The following is a 15,057-nucleotide window of genomic DNA, read 5'->3' as shown; positions in this document are numbered from 1 at the left end:
AATAAACATTCGAAAGGTTATCAATATCCTTACATCATACCTTTCTAATCCCATAACAGAAGGTCACATAGAAGATATAAACCTATCATCAGAATTTCAATATTTGGCTGACATTATAAAATCAGTATTTAATCATTTGAGAACCTCAAATTCAGCCAATATAAAATCATTAGCAAACCTCAATTAACACTTGTTAATTCATCATATCAGATTATCTAAAATGATATCATGGGCTCATCAAATCATTTGACTAAGATCAGAGATTATCATAATTCCATAGCCAAAGCATTATAGATTCATCATCAAGACTAATTATCAACTCAAAAGTATTCTCATCAATAGTCAACTAATCCTCAATTTATCAATGCCATCATATTCTTAAGTAACCGAAATCGAAGCATAAGTCAAATCCAATAGAGATAGTTAGGGCTTCAAAAGCTAACAATTCTACCATGTTCTTCTAGAGGAGCCTGCTAAGGAAATCTTAGCCTTAACAGTCGAGTACCAACCTTACTTAAAAAGGCAACGTAACTATTATACGTACTTAATTTAATAAAAGGCATACCTGACACCAGTTCGGTCACATATCTTATCTAAGATTATCCATCAAGACGAGTTTATGTTTCCATCAACGTCGTTCACTCTGTCACCGTTGTTTGATTGTAACGAAGGGCAAGCAATCAATCATTCAACCAATCAATCAAACAAACATTAGTGTCAAGGACAGTCAATCTATGACAGTTATATCATAAAACTTTATCATCCGAACTTAATAATTAGAATAGATCAATCCTAAACATTTAATGCCACAAAATCAATCAATACCTCGATACAAAGTTCAAAGATATAATCATTTTATGCATTGATCAATACTTTGGTCAACGACTTCTTATCTCTAAATTTTAATTGGTAATACCATTGCTTATATAACCTCAAGGTTGTAATGGTCAAATCATTCTCTTGAGTATCATATATCATCATTATTCTAAATCATAACAATATGAATCAAATCATTAAAGATTATTGGTGCATACCTCGAAGCATTGCAGTCCTATTTGTGAGTCCATCATTTTCTTCCATTGCAATTAATCAATCTTATCAAAGAGATGCAAATGAATAACATTTATATAGTACCATGATCTTTTCCATATTTCTGCATAATTACTATTATCCTCATAGGTCCATAGATTCAATCCTAAACATCATCCAATTTTAATCATGCAGTTGATCAATTTTCAAATTTGATGGTTAGAATGTCTATTCTCCAAGTTAAGATTTCCAAGAGATTCGTCGTATGTGCATCACATATCAAATCCATTATATGAATTAATTTGAGCTCCAGAAAACCTCAACAATTTATCAATCCATAAATTCTAGTTTTTCCAGAGTTTATCAAATGTATAAGAATATAATCTATCCAAAGATCATCAATTTATTTAACCAACTCATTTCCTTATATATCCTCGACTACATATTTATGAATCAGCAATCCATAATTTATGCACCTATCTTCAGAAGGTATCAAGTACAAGATGGCAAATATTCGTGAATCATAACATATCTTAATGACATACATACATATATCCTCAAAATTATATGATCCATCAATCTACTATTTGTATATCTATCTTCAAAGATATTATAGTTGCTCATTACTCAGATAGTCGTGAATCATTAACCCATAAGATTTAATCTTTACTTACTTCTTAAGGTTAATCGGATATACCTCAAAATCTCAATATATGTTCCTCCCTGATTCCAAGGTTAACCTTATCATGATCATAGGACAACTACCAATTCTAAGCATAACAATAAGTTGCTAAATCAATCTATCAACTTATCCATCAATCTACTATTTGTATATCTATCTTCAAAGATATTATAGTTGCTCATTACTCAGATAGTCGTGAATCATTAACCCATAAGATTTAATCTTTACTTACTTCTTAAGGTTAATCGGATATACCTCAAAATCTCAATATATGTTCCTCCCTGATTCCAAGGTTAACCTTATCATGATCATAGGACAACTACCAATTCTAAGCATAACAATAAGTTGCTAAATCAATCTATCAACTTAATATCCATAAATCTATCAAGGTATCAAGCATCAAGATTATGCAATCTATATCTCCAAAATTATCATTTCATGATTATACTTCAAAATAATACTAGGTATCAATCATCCTAATCATGAGATCATTATACTTTCATACCTCAAATCTCTTGTTTATCATAGGCACATTGTTGCCTAGTGCCATAACCAAGCATCTTATCATCACGATGCCGAGATCATGATTATGGTGAAATCCTTTTGTACTTAAAACATCCCAATTTGTTAATCTCAAAGAAGGCGTATCTATTCAACTCTATACTAATCAGATAATAGTTCAAGCATTCATCTAATAGTTTTCGATTAGAGTGAATAAATACTTAGCGTTATAAAGCTACAGATAACTTGAGATCATACCAGAAATTAAAGACATTTGAAAGCATAATCAATAGTGATACTGTGTACAATTTTATCAAATGTACAACACTACCACCATACATATTTTAGCATAAACATTATTAGTAAGTGTTTTCAAAGTCTTTTATTTCTTTGTAAAGAAATCTCATTATTTTCCAATAACACATGAATAAGTATTATTTCTCATTCTAAAATAAGAGTTTGGTTTCCGCTTATTCCCTGAATTGTAGACATTAGAGTTTCAAACATGCATACAATACAAATACGTTTATCATTTTTACAACACTTTATCTTTAAGATGTTTTCATCACATCTAAACATTTATTTTGTAAACATTACACTAATGTTGAAAGCTCATATTTAATTCTGTTCAAAATTATTCCTTAATCAAAAATGGTTTAATATTACCCATTTTGTAATATAATTCTGACTTAGCATATAAATCATGTCAACATGTTATCTAATTCACTACAAAGCATTATAAGGTATACATTCATATTTTATCAAGGATTGAAGCTATATATGAACATTCATCATTCAACATTCATAGAGGCATAATTAATCATGCTACACATGTCTTATCTATACGCAATAGTTAATAATCTTATTTCTATGCACATTCATAGCATATTCTTTATTTAGCATGCATTTTTAATAAATCATATCGATATGTTTCCTAAGTTGCATAGAAATGAAAACATATAATCATAGGAATCCTACAATGCATATATTTACATAGGTATGGAAATCCTAACTGTAAATGACAATTACTATTTTCTTATGCTACTTAACTTCATACAAAAGCTTTTAAGGAGTTTATAAGAAGTTCATTTTCCTATAGCTCTTGTGTTAACCCTTAGACTTCTAGGGTCAAGTCCGTCAGTCCTCAGAGCAAACTGCTCTGATACCATACTGTAACGACCCGCTTTTTACAAAAAGTGTAAGTAATTATATCTGGATAATTACGTGCCATTAACCATTAAGAGATGATGAATCTAGCAGCGGAAAATATGAATATCTTTTTTTTTTTTTACAAACGTCAGGGCAATTCCCTTACAATACATTCAAAGCTTTAACTGACGTTCCTCTAGACATACATTAAAAATCCTTCACACTGATTACAAAGAAACATGTGTCACATAAGACACTAAAGCATACATGGAACTTATTAAATACAAGTAAATTCCTAAACATGTTACATACAAAATAATATAAACATTTACAAGCACAAAGCACTAGCATTCTAACTACAATAGCGTTAAATCTCTTAAGCTAGCAGTTAATCCATTCCATAATCTTCAGAACCTGCGCAAACATCTATGAGAAGGTGGTTACAGCCACAATCCCATAGTTCCTTAAGTGAGCTAACTGTCATTCAACAACATCATGATTTATGCGTTATTTAAGGAATAGAGATATGACATAATGATGTAGTGATAGTTTTGTATGCAAAGTTTAACAGTTGAATATAGTCATTGCATTTCTCTCTTGTAAGGGCCGTCCCCCCGGTCAACGTCTTTCTCGAAGCCGTCCCCTCTACATTACATTTTGATTACCTTATTTTCGCACTAGTAGAGTACGTTCCACGTCACTCTACTAGCACTTTGAAAGCCGTCCCAATCAATATGAATTATTGTGTTTTCGGTTCCAGGCACATTTCCCATCCTGAACCTTTGGGAGACGTCGCGCCCAATATTACTAAGTTGATTATTAACAGTATGCAATAATCAGTCACACGCATCCAATTAAAATAAAACATAAACATAACACTACTGAAATCCAGTACTACCGTCAGTAAGTAATTTATACTTACAGCCCTTTTGTCCAATCTCAGTTCATCATCTGCATCAAATACATATATATGTGCATAGCAAGTTAATAACATTTCTTTTAGTAATTCATGCCTAAACATGAATTCTATTTTCAACATAAAGATATGTTTACCATAAAATCATTCATGTCTATTATGAGTTTAAGGGATTCTACATGTTTTAACTAATATCACAAAGTCATCATTAAACAATCAACCGAATTAGCATAATCAATACCCTAGAATATTATACAATTTTAGGTTTCAATAATATTAATAATTGAGTAAACCGCATACATACACAACTGGCCAAGAAAGACATCAAAATTCAGTTCTTTTAAAATATATTAATTCACTATCACATTTCCATCTTAAAAAGAAACATGGCCAAAATATCAAACTTAATTTCTAAAGTATAGATAATTCAGTCATAAAGAAACCTATGCATATTTCTACTAAGATATTAATATCACATTGTTAACTTTAAAAGCTTTCAACCATAACACACATCATAGTCGTTAATCCACCAGTTTTAATAACGAATCTTTTGATTAGCATCCATAAAAACATGTTGGATCATTTCAAAGACCTAAACTTATCAAGATAACACTCAACCCTGTAAATACCACAAATCAATTATATTTGACAAGTGAACCAAAACACCAATATCACTTGCATATATCCAATTCTAGAAATTACAAGCACTCAAGTAAAATATCATATATTAATTATCAACAATTAAACGTAATCCCTAATACATTTAGCTTTAATCGAAACAGGGAAAACATGACCAATATTTGTTTAACTAAATAGTACCAACACTTTCTATAATCCCTAGAATCTCCAAATGGCATTCCAATATCTATCCAACAATAAGTGAACCGGTCCAACCACAAAACAGAAAATGCTAAACATAAAGTCATGGTTCAACAAATCCAACATCTCTACACTTAACACATAGTTCAATAACCCAAGTATACAAATCAGATATCCAAAACCGCACATAATCCAAACCCACTGAAATTCATCAATAATCGGTCATCATCAAAACAGGGTTAACATATTCAGATCTCAAAAATATTCTCCTATATACACAAGGATAGCCAAATAAATCAACATATGGTTTCTCCAATGTACATGACCGAATCACCAAAGACCAAACAACACAAAACAAAGGATCCCATCCAAAAACCATTTGGTCAACAACAAAGAGCAATCCCTCAATCCATAATTTATCAACTAAAATCAACATATCACTGGCTAGGAAAATCACCCACCGAGAACACAGCCGGCACCCACACAGTATATCAACAGTAGGTACCAACACAGAAAACCCATATACACACACACTGCCGGAACAGGAACACAAAACAGGGAATTCAACATCCAACAACACCCCATCATTAATCAACAAAATCCCCTAATCAATCCATAGAAAACCCCCAAAATCATAAAACCCTAATTTCACAATAATCCAATCAATCCACAAAATAAACCATCATAGGATGTAAGAATTTACCCCAAGGATTTTCATAGCAAATCCACCGGAAAAGCCACTGATTCCGCTGGAAAATGTACAAGAAGAACCGGGTCTTCCTCTCGGGTCTTCGGGTCACAGGTTCGGATTTTGGGTCACGAGGCTTCAGGGTTCGGCTGGGTTGCACACACAGGTCACGGGCTCATTGGAAACTGCTACTGAGACTGCCGGACATGGAGGATCGGACCTCCGGAAGGATCGGGTCACACGGGTTCTCCCGGATTCTTCGGGTTTGGCTCACGGATTGCGGGTCCAAGCTCCTGGGTTCGTCGGGTTCGGCTCCCTCTCTCGGTCTCTCTATCTCTCTCAGCATCTCTCTCTCTATCCCTCAAGTCTCTCTGTGTTCGTGCGAGAAGAAAGAAGCAAGAAGAAAGAAGGAGAAGAGAAAAGATAAGAAAAGAAGAAAGAAGAAGAGCCGGTTGTGTAGGCAGTGTAGAGAGTGAGTCACAGGGTGAGTCACTGGGCTGAGTCACTGCAGTAATCATGACAGTGATGAGTCATGATGCTGAGTCATCAAATGAAATGATGACTTTATAAAATATCAGTAGATATTTTTTTTTCTTAATCATTAAGTTTATAAAATATCCCTATATAACAATATCTCATAAAAATCTCTTGATATTTTGAACATAACTTAGTAGTTAAGTTTTTTTAAAATATCTTCCATTAAAATATCTCTTATAAAAATATTTCCTGTAAAAATATCTTCAGAAAGATCTGTGGATATTTTTACATTGGGTCTTTCCCAATATGTATAATTTATCAAGATTACAATCTGAGTCCGTTCTGTGTCTAGTTCGTTTCATCGGTAATATTATTATCTCTATAATATCATAGCACCATAATTATATACCAAATATATATATATATATATATCACAGTAAAAATTATACATAATATTATTCGACAATATTATCACGCCAATTAGTCCACAGATTAATCCAGTCTGTCTATTAATTACTCCTGTAATATCATTAGAGTCTAATAATATTATTCCTCATTTATAAAATTACAATTTATAAATAATAAGACCAATGAATATTTATTTTTATAAATATCCATGTATTCCTCATTATTTATCGGGGATTAAAATTCCGTGCTTAAAGTCACGTATTTTATTAACTGATCGATGTGAATATTGTTTCCAACAATATTAAACCGTTCGAGCGTTGAGTCTTGAGAATCGAACGTCAATTCTAGACTTATCTATTTTATTCAGTCTTAAATTCTAATTTAAGACATTTATTTTAATTACTTAAAATCTGGGGCGCTACATAAAACATCATTATGCACTCTAGCCGTAACTAAATACATATTGGTATGTCTAGTATAAAATTCCATAGAAATCATTTATACAATCTAGATGTAACTATATACATATATTCTGTTCGATTCAAACTCATAGGCATAGCGGTACATCTAGCTATGAAAACATCATAAAACCTAAATCATGTCAGACATCATGTCATGCTTGCCACACATATGTTTTCTTTGTTTTTTGTTGTTGATGTTGTGAGGCTTTATACCCACTGGTCTCACACTTGCTCTGCCAAGATATCTTTCAACGTTGGTCTTAGTTCATCGTTAATGACTTCATTCTATGCTCATGCTCATCACATCTCATACTCATCATAATCATGTTATCATACATGTTAGTTTGTAATTGACTGCATTCTGTTTAACAAAATCACTTTTATGTAATGTTGCTACATTATCAAGGATGTCGTTTATTTCAGAGTCTTCATTTTAGAAAAGTGCTTCAGGATGTTCAAAGAAGATTTTGTGCAGATTCCAACTCAGAAAAGTCAGATCCCAAGCTTATGCCTAGATGACCCAGTCATGCGTCTCGACGCCCATCAGTGTCCAGAAGTTTCGAACAGTTCAAGGTTGCATCTGTCTGGATTTTGCGATAACGTGTCCGGACGCTCATCAGAGTTTAACAAGAAATCAGATTTCCTTCTCAAACACAAATATGGGAAGACAGCTGCATCCGTTCGAATGACAGGGCAACACCGTTCGGACGCTATCCTTGATAAGGCAAGATGTGGAGAAGAATTGCAACCGTCCGGATGTCAGGGCAACACCGTCCGGTTACAGTCCTTATTATGGTATTTACGTGCAGCAAAAGTGCAACCGTTCGGACGCAACCCTGATATGGTATTGCGTGAAGCGTATTCTGGAAAGCCAGTTGCACAGTTGTCCATCCAGACAGCCTCAGTGTAATGCCCCATATTTTAAGTAATAAAATAAAATGTCTTAAATTAGAATTTAAGACTAAATAAAATAGACAAGTCTAGAATTGACGTTCGATTCTCAAGACTCGACATTCGAACGACTTAATATTGTAGGAAACAATATTCGCATCCAGTTGTTAATAAAATACATGGTTTTAAACACGATATTTTAATCCCCGATAAATAATAAGGAATACATGAATATTTATGAAAATAAATAATCCTTAGTCTTATTATTTATAAAAATCCGTAATTTTGTAAATAAAGAATAATATTACAGGGCTATTTAATAGACAGACTGAATTAATCCGTGGATTAATTGATATGATAATATTGATGAATAATATTATTATGTAATAAAATATATATTTGATATAAATATATATGGTGTTATTATATTATTAAGGTAATAATATTGGCGATGAAACGAACTAGATTCAAAACGGACTTATATTATAACTTTAATGAATTATACATAATGGTAAAAATTCGATGCAAAAATATTTATGAAAATATCTACGGTAAAAATATAAATAGTAAGTTTTGAATAAATATCTACAAATTAACCAAGGTTAATCTAACTGAGATAAAAACTAACCATGGGTTGCAAAATATCAGTGGATATTTTACTAAACTTAATGATTAAGAAAAAAATAATATCTCCTCTCTTCATTATAACCAGACGCTTCTCTCTCCCCTTTTTATTTCTTCTTCTTTTCCCTTCTATTCTACTTCCTTCTTCCCTATTCTTCTTGCCCAGGCAGACCAAACACAGCTAGAGAGAACCTGTAACCTGGCAACCCGTCAAACCCGAGAGGCCCGTGACCCATGAGACCCAAACCTCCATGATCGGCGGCCAGATGTGCCGATCTCCGGCGGTTCAGCGGCGAGTCAAAGCAGTGGCCGGAGGGTGCAATTTCCAGCGGTCTAGTGTGTGATTTCCGATGATTCACCTTGTGACCGATCTCACTATTTTTAATGGATTTTCTGTGGAAATCCTCATAGGTAAATTCCAGTGATTTAGTGTTAATGATAGATAAATTGGATGTTTGTGATTTATAGAATTTCACGCTATTTTTGTAATGCCCCACCTTTTACAAAAAGACGTATGTGTGAAAATATTTATTGACTTCTAATTTAAACCAAGTGTGTGTGTTTGTGTGCAAACAAATATCTTAAATGCGGAATTTAAACGAGACAAGAAATCTGTTACGAAATGGAAACTCTATGAAGAGAAAAAACCACTCCGAGGCAGCAAAACCCAGGAAATCCACTATCCAAAAACAAAGCTAGTTACAAGACACTCATACTCGCATAACCCTATGCAATAGTCATACCTTTAACTATGATGTGTAACCCAACACGAACGCTTCCCAACCAGATCTTCCACCTGAAGGGGTTTTTGATGGATTCCTTTACCTTAGGGCCAACCCCTAAGATAGACTTCACACTAACACTTGAGCACACATGACAACGGCTTGAGAGCTAGCAGATCTTCAATATCTCCCTAAACACCCTCTCAAAGCACTATGGAATTCACTGTCGAATTTTGTACAAAACACTAGCCTAGAGCCCCCTATTTATAGGCTTCAAGAGACCTCAAAAACTGCTAAGATTCTGACTCTAGCTGGCGAGCGTCCGGACAGTTTTCTGCGATATCCTTTCAGAAACAGCGTAATTTTATCTTTATCGGGTTCCCGTCCAGATGGTTTGACTGAGCGTCTAGACGGTCTTCGATAAAATTCGGAACTCTAGAATATTCTAAACTACTGGACATCATCTGGACGTGTTGCCACGTCGTCCGGACGGCCTGCATAGACTTCTCAAACAATGTCGACTTCTGAAAACAGACTCCTTGTTGAATACTGATTGACCTAGCGTCTGGACGGTGTTGCTCTGACATCCGGACGTCTTCAATGTTTATCTGTAAGACACTGCGGGGCGTCCGGATGCATTCAAAGGCCCGTCTGGACGGTTGCACAGGAACCGGTTTTTTTTGTCTTGGATTTTGCAAGGACTCTTCATGGACATTTTCAAGTAGCTAGTGACAAGCTATTTTGTCTTTGATTTGATCATTGTCTGAAAACATGAAGATTTTGAAAAACCAACCATCCTGTTAAAATGCAACCATTACATAAAGTATTTTTGTTTTATCCAGAATGTAGCCAATAAAATATTAACAATATGAAAATTTCGATTTTCACGTGACATTACGACATCATCAAAGTTATAAATTGGCAGCGGAATGTATATATATTTTTTAGTGATAACACATCAGAGCTTCTAACATAAATATTTCAAAATAGTTAAATGAGTGTAACTGAATAATTACACTATAAAGTAGTATTTGTGCCACATATGGCACGGATAATTTACAACCAAAACACTCATAATACTATAATCACATACCAACAGAAATATAAATATTGTTTTCCAAATAAAATAATAATAATGGACTAGACATAGTAGTCCACAAAAATGGGAGGAATCCTAGCCTCAGATACTACCATCAAGATCACATAAGGGTCTGGACAATCCTGATGCTCCTCCTCCTCATAACTTGTATTAATATATAATACAGAGAAAAACGATAATACAAAAATACCTAGTGAGTCCATTGTTTTTAATAATGATATGATTACTGATTTATTTAAGTAAATGCAACACAATGAAATAATATAAAGTAATCACAGTTTTATATCCATAGTCTTATTATAAAATAAATCATGAGCTTCTTGCATTCTATCTTATAGAGACGTAACTCTAACACATAGGTTCAAGGAAACGTAATTCTATTTAATAGAATTTGAGAGACATAACTCTACTAGGGGACATAACTCCATCCATTGGGTATTAGGAGACATAACTCCTGTCTAACGTGTTTATTGAAAAAAAAAATCAGTTTTGGAATAAAATGGATTTGTTTATTCAAAAGTGGGGGGAGAAAGCCGGTCAAGTGCCTCCCCCCAATCACTACCCGCTATTCTCTTTCTTATTTTATTCTACATATGGACACACACATCAACAAAGAAAAGAGAAGGAGACAGAGAGGAACTTATGGGGAGAGAGAAGGATTTGGGTCTACCACCGTGCAAGGCAAAAAGGGCAGGTATTTTTTTTCTTCTGAAATTTGGTTCCTGGTTGTTTTCTTGTTTTGCTCTGAATGAGAGAAGGTGTATTCTACATAAAATCGTAAAAGGAATGGAGGAGAAAAAGAGTGATCTGTTTTTTGGGTTCTACACAAATTGAAGAAGAGAGAAAGGCTTTCTATATTCCTTTTGGTTTTTGATCGGTGGAGAGGTAAAAGAAAAGAAGGTGTTTCTTTTCTATATGGGTCGAGAGATGCAAGAGCAAGGGAAAATTTCTGTGTTTTCTGCACTAAAACGAGAAGGGAGATGAGTTGTAGAGAGTGAGCTTCAGTTTCTTTGAGGTGTGAAGGATGATCGCAGTGTAAGCTTCCCATTTATAGGATCCTTGACGGTTGGATTTCCACCGGGTGGCTCTTGATTGACGGTTGGGGTAATGGCAAGTGTCCTATGAGCTAGTTCGTAGGTGGAAGAAAATTTGCAATTGATAAGATTCTCTTATCAACTTCTAACAAGTGTTTAGTTTCTCACTTTCCTCTCGCTGAGTTCTCTTTAGTTAGGAATTGATGGTTAAGATTGCTCAAGTGCTAATCAATGGCTGGAGGTTAAACGTGGGGAGCAAGTTTGAGAGATGAGATATTTTGGTTAAAAGTCGATGAAGGGGAAGAAGGAAGAATCCATGCGTGAATGAGAGCTTCACTTGGGCTCTAAGTTTTTGTTCCACATGTGTGGGCTGCTGGGTTGGTTACATAAGTCTAGGCTGTTATGTGGACTGGGCTGGGTTCATGTAAGACAAAATGGGCCCACAAATTATTAATGCTAATTTTCGTCCAAATCAGGGGTAGTATTTTTCATGGGTGTTTTCATACCTTTAACGAAGTCTAAAAGTTATGAAATTAGGTGGGTAGCTAAAAGACTTCGATAAGAACATTCTGGCTTTTGAATCGACCAAAACAGAGTTCGTTTGACCCTGTTTCTGTTATTCCAAAGTTTAAGATTCGTTTGAACTTTTATTAAACTGAAACTATAAATGCTTCTTAATAAATAAATATTTATTTTCATAAATATTCACATTTATTGTTTTACATTCTTGTTAGGTCTTAAATCATATTTTAAGATCTTTTATTTAATATCTTAAAATACAGGGTATTACATCCCTTCCCCCTTAACAGAATTCCGTCCCTGAAATTCGTAAACGTTATATCGCATAAAATTTACATTAAGGGACGATTTAAATTACTAATCTTTATGTCAAGCGATACAAATATCAAAGGTAACATTTTAATTACTAGTGTATTTTATCTTATCCTCTATTGTTGAAATTATATCTACCATTCCTAGAAGAGAATCTTATTACTGAGCTTAAAGTCTCGATTATAACATGCAGTCGTTCCTACTCATCAAAAGGGTGTAAGAAAATAATGTTTTTATCTAGGTACAAAATTTATATAGTACCATGATCTATTTTATTGCTCCGTCATAAATACTATTGAAAAAATAATATGGACTTCTAATTTTAACAAGTGTGTGAACAGTGTGCAACAAAATATTAAATGCGGAATTAAAGGAGACAAATATTTTGTTGACGAAGTGGAAACTCAATTAAGAGAAAAACCACTCGGGGGCAGCCAAACCCAGGATATCCACTATTCAGAAGACAAAGCTAGATACAAGACAGTAACACTCACATACACCTGATGCAGTGGTTGTACCTTGATCTCTAACGTGTAACCCAACACGAACGCTTCCCAACTAGGTCTCCTACTTGAAGGGGTCTTCAATGAAATCCTTTACCTTAGGGCCGACCTCTAAGATAGACTTCAGTTGTAGCGCAGCACACTTGAAATGGCTTCAGAGGGATCTTGAACTTCTCTGAGCTCTTGTGGAATTCAATACCAAATTCTTGCAGTTCTCAATGCCCAGGGGCCTCTTTTTATAGGCTAAGGTGCAGAATGGGCTACTGCTGTAATATGTACGGACGCCGTCCGGACGGTGAACTTGGGCCGTCCGGACGGACAACTGTGCAACAGGATCTGTAAGTAATTTCCAACGGTGAGACACTGACGTCCGGACGGTCGCACGTCCGCTGCAAGTAATTCCCATATAAGGCTTAGCGTGTCCGAACCAAGGGGGATGAACGTCCGGACGGCAATTCTTGAACACGCAATTTCAATATCTGCTATGCGTGCGCCCGGACCAAGAGAGGCAGATGTCCAGACGGTTGAAGTCAAATTGGCAATTTCCTTAACTGATGAGCGCGCGTCCGGACCAAGGCTGACTGACGTCCGGATGGTGACATTTGAATTGCGATTCTTGCCTTAAGGAGACACGCGTCCGGGCGGGATACCACATCGTCCGGACGGTTGATTGATCTTCCCTTTATTGGAACTTGGAAAGAATCTGAGACTGTTCGAGTACTGAGAGGCGTCTGGACGGGCTGCTGAGAGGTCCGGACGGATACAAACTGGAAAAAAAGCTTCTCAATAAAGTGTAGGGTCCGAACAGAAAAGATACATCGTCCGGACGAATGATGCTGGTCTGTCTGGCGTCCGGTCGGGATGAACATGTCGTCCGGACGGATGGAACAGTGGACAGATGGGCCTCCGGACGGGATGACACGTCGTCCGGACGGCTGACAGGGAAACTGAAATCTTCTATCTTTTTCGAAGTGCAGAGTCTTCTGAAAATGGTCTGATAGGTGGGATCCCTGTTTACAACATCTTTACACATAAGTGATTTTGTCCAAACACAGAATGAGGCCAAAATACTAACAAACTCCCCCTTTGGCCATTTTGGGACAAAAATCACTTGACCGGTTTGGAAATACATTCCCAGTCCAAAACAAAAATTACTCCCCATTTTTGTCACAAAGGGACAAAGGGTAAAACAGAGTAATGAGAAAAACCACACAACAATTACTCCTCCTAAAAGTCTCAAAAGTACAAGGGTAAACAGAGTAATAATATCCACAGACAAAAAAATTTCTAAAATCCAAAACAATAGGAAAATAGAGAAAAGTCTACAAGTGACTCAAAAGAGAGGAACAAAAATCCTCCAAGTATCAAATCCTGATGATCCACTGAATGCAAGCAATAGAGAGAATTTTGTACCAGAAGTTGGATTTGTGCTACTTAGGTTTCTAGCTTCGGAAGCTGGGAACCATGGACTGAAAAACCTTTAGTCATTTGATTTTGCAAAGCCTGAACCTAGTTATCCGCAGATTGACATCCTCTAAACAACTGGTTTGCATGATAAAAGATAAGATTCACCACTGAACCTCTAACTGATGCAAATCTGAGGGAGATGCTACGGAAGGCTATGCATGTGCTAGGGGAAAAAGCTCATCTCAAATCCCAAGACCTTTGGAAATTGAACATCCGACTTCAACAACAGTCAATTTTCCAAAGGATCCATCAATCAAACATTGTGCTGGGAGCCACTGGATGTCATATTCCTGAATCAAAACCAACCAGAAATACTTCCAAAAATACCATTAGATCCTGTTAGTTCCAAAAATAATGTGGTATTTAAGACGGCTGTCAAATGGATACCAAAGAGAAATATAAGCAATGCAGCTACTCATAAGGCATCAATATATCAAGATCAGCCCAACACACAGACAGAGAAGGATTTTCATGCACACTATCTCAAGAAAATATCCCAACAAATATTCCAATATTCTAAAAGCACAAAGACTTAAAAGAATAACGGAAGACACAATGAGGATCATGGGATGAGAAGAGATGTGTAAAGAATGCCAAAATCTCGGGAGAAATCCACGAGAAAACACACAACATGCCATGAGAAATCAATAAAAATGCAAAGATGTGTATATGACAAAAAAAGGAACGCAAGTCTTAAACCTGTTGAGAACCTGTCCGGACAAGTCACTTAACCAACCGGACGACTACTGCTAGAAT

Source organism: Alnus glutinosa, chromosome 4 (assembly GCF_958979055.1).
Source record: "Alnus glutinosa chromosome 4, dhAlnGlut1.1, whole genome shotgun sequence".
NCBI lineage: Eukaryota > Viridiplantae > Streptophyta > Magnoliopsida > Fagales > Betulaceae > Alnus > Alnus glutinosa.
Note: the sequence above shows the minus strand (reverse complement) of the source record.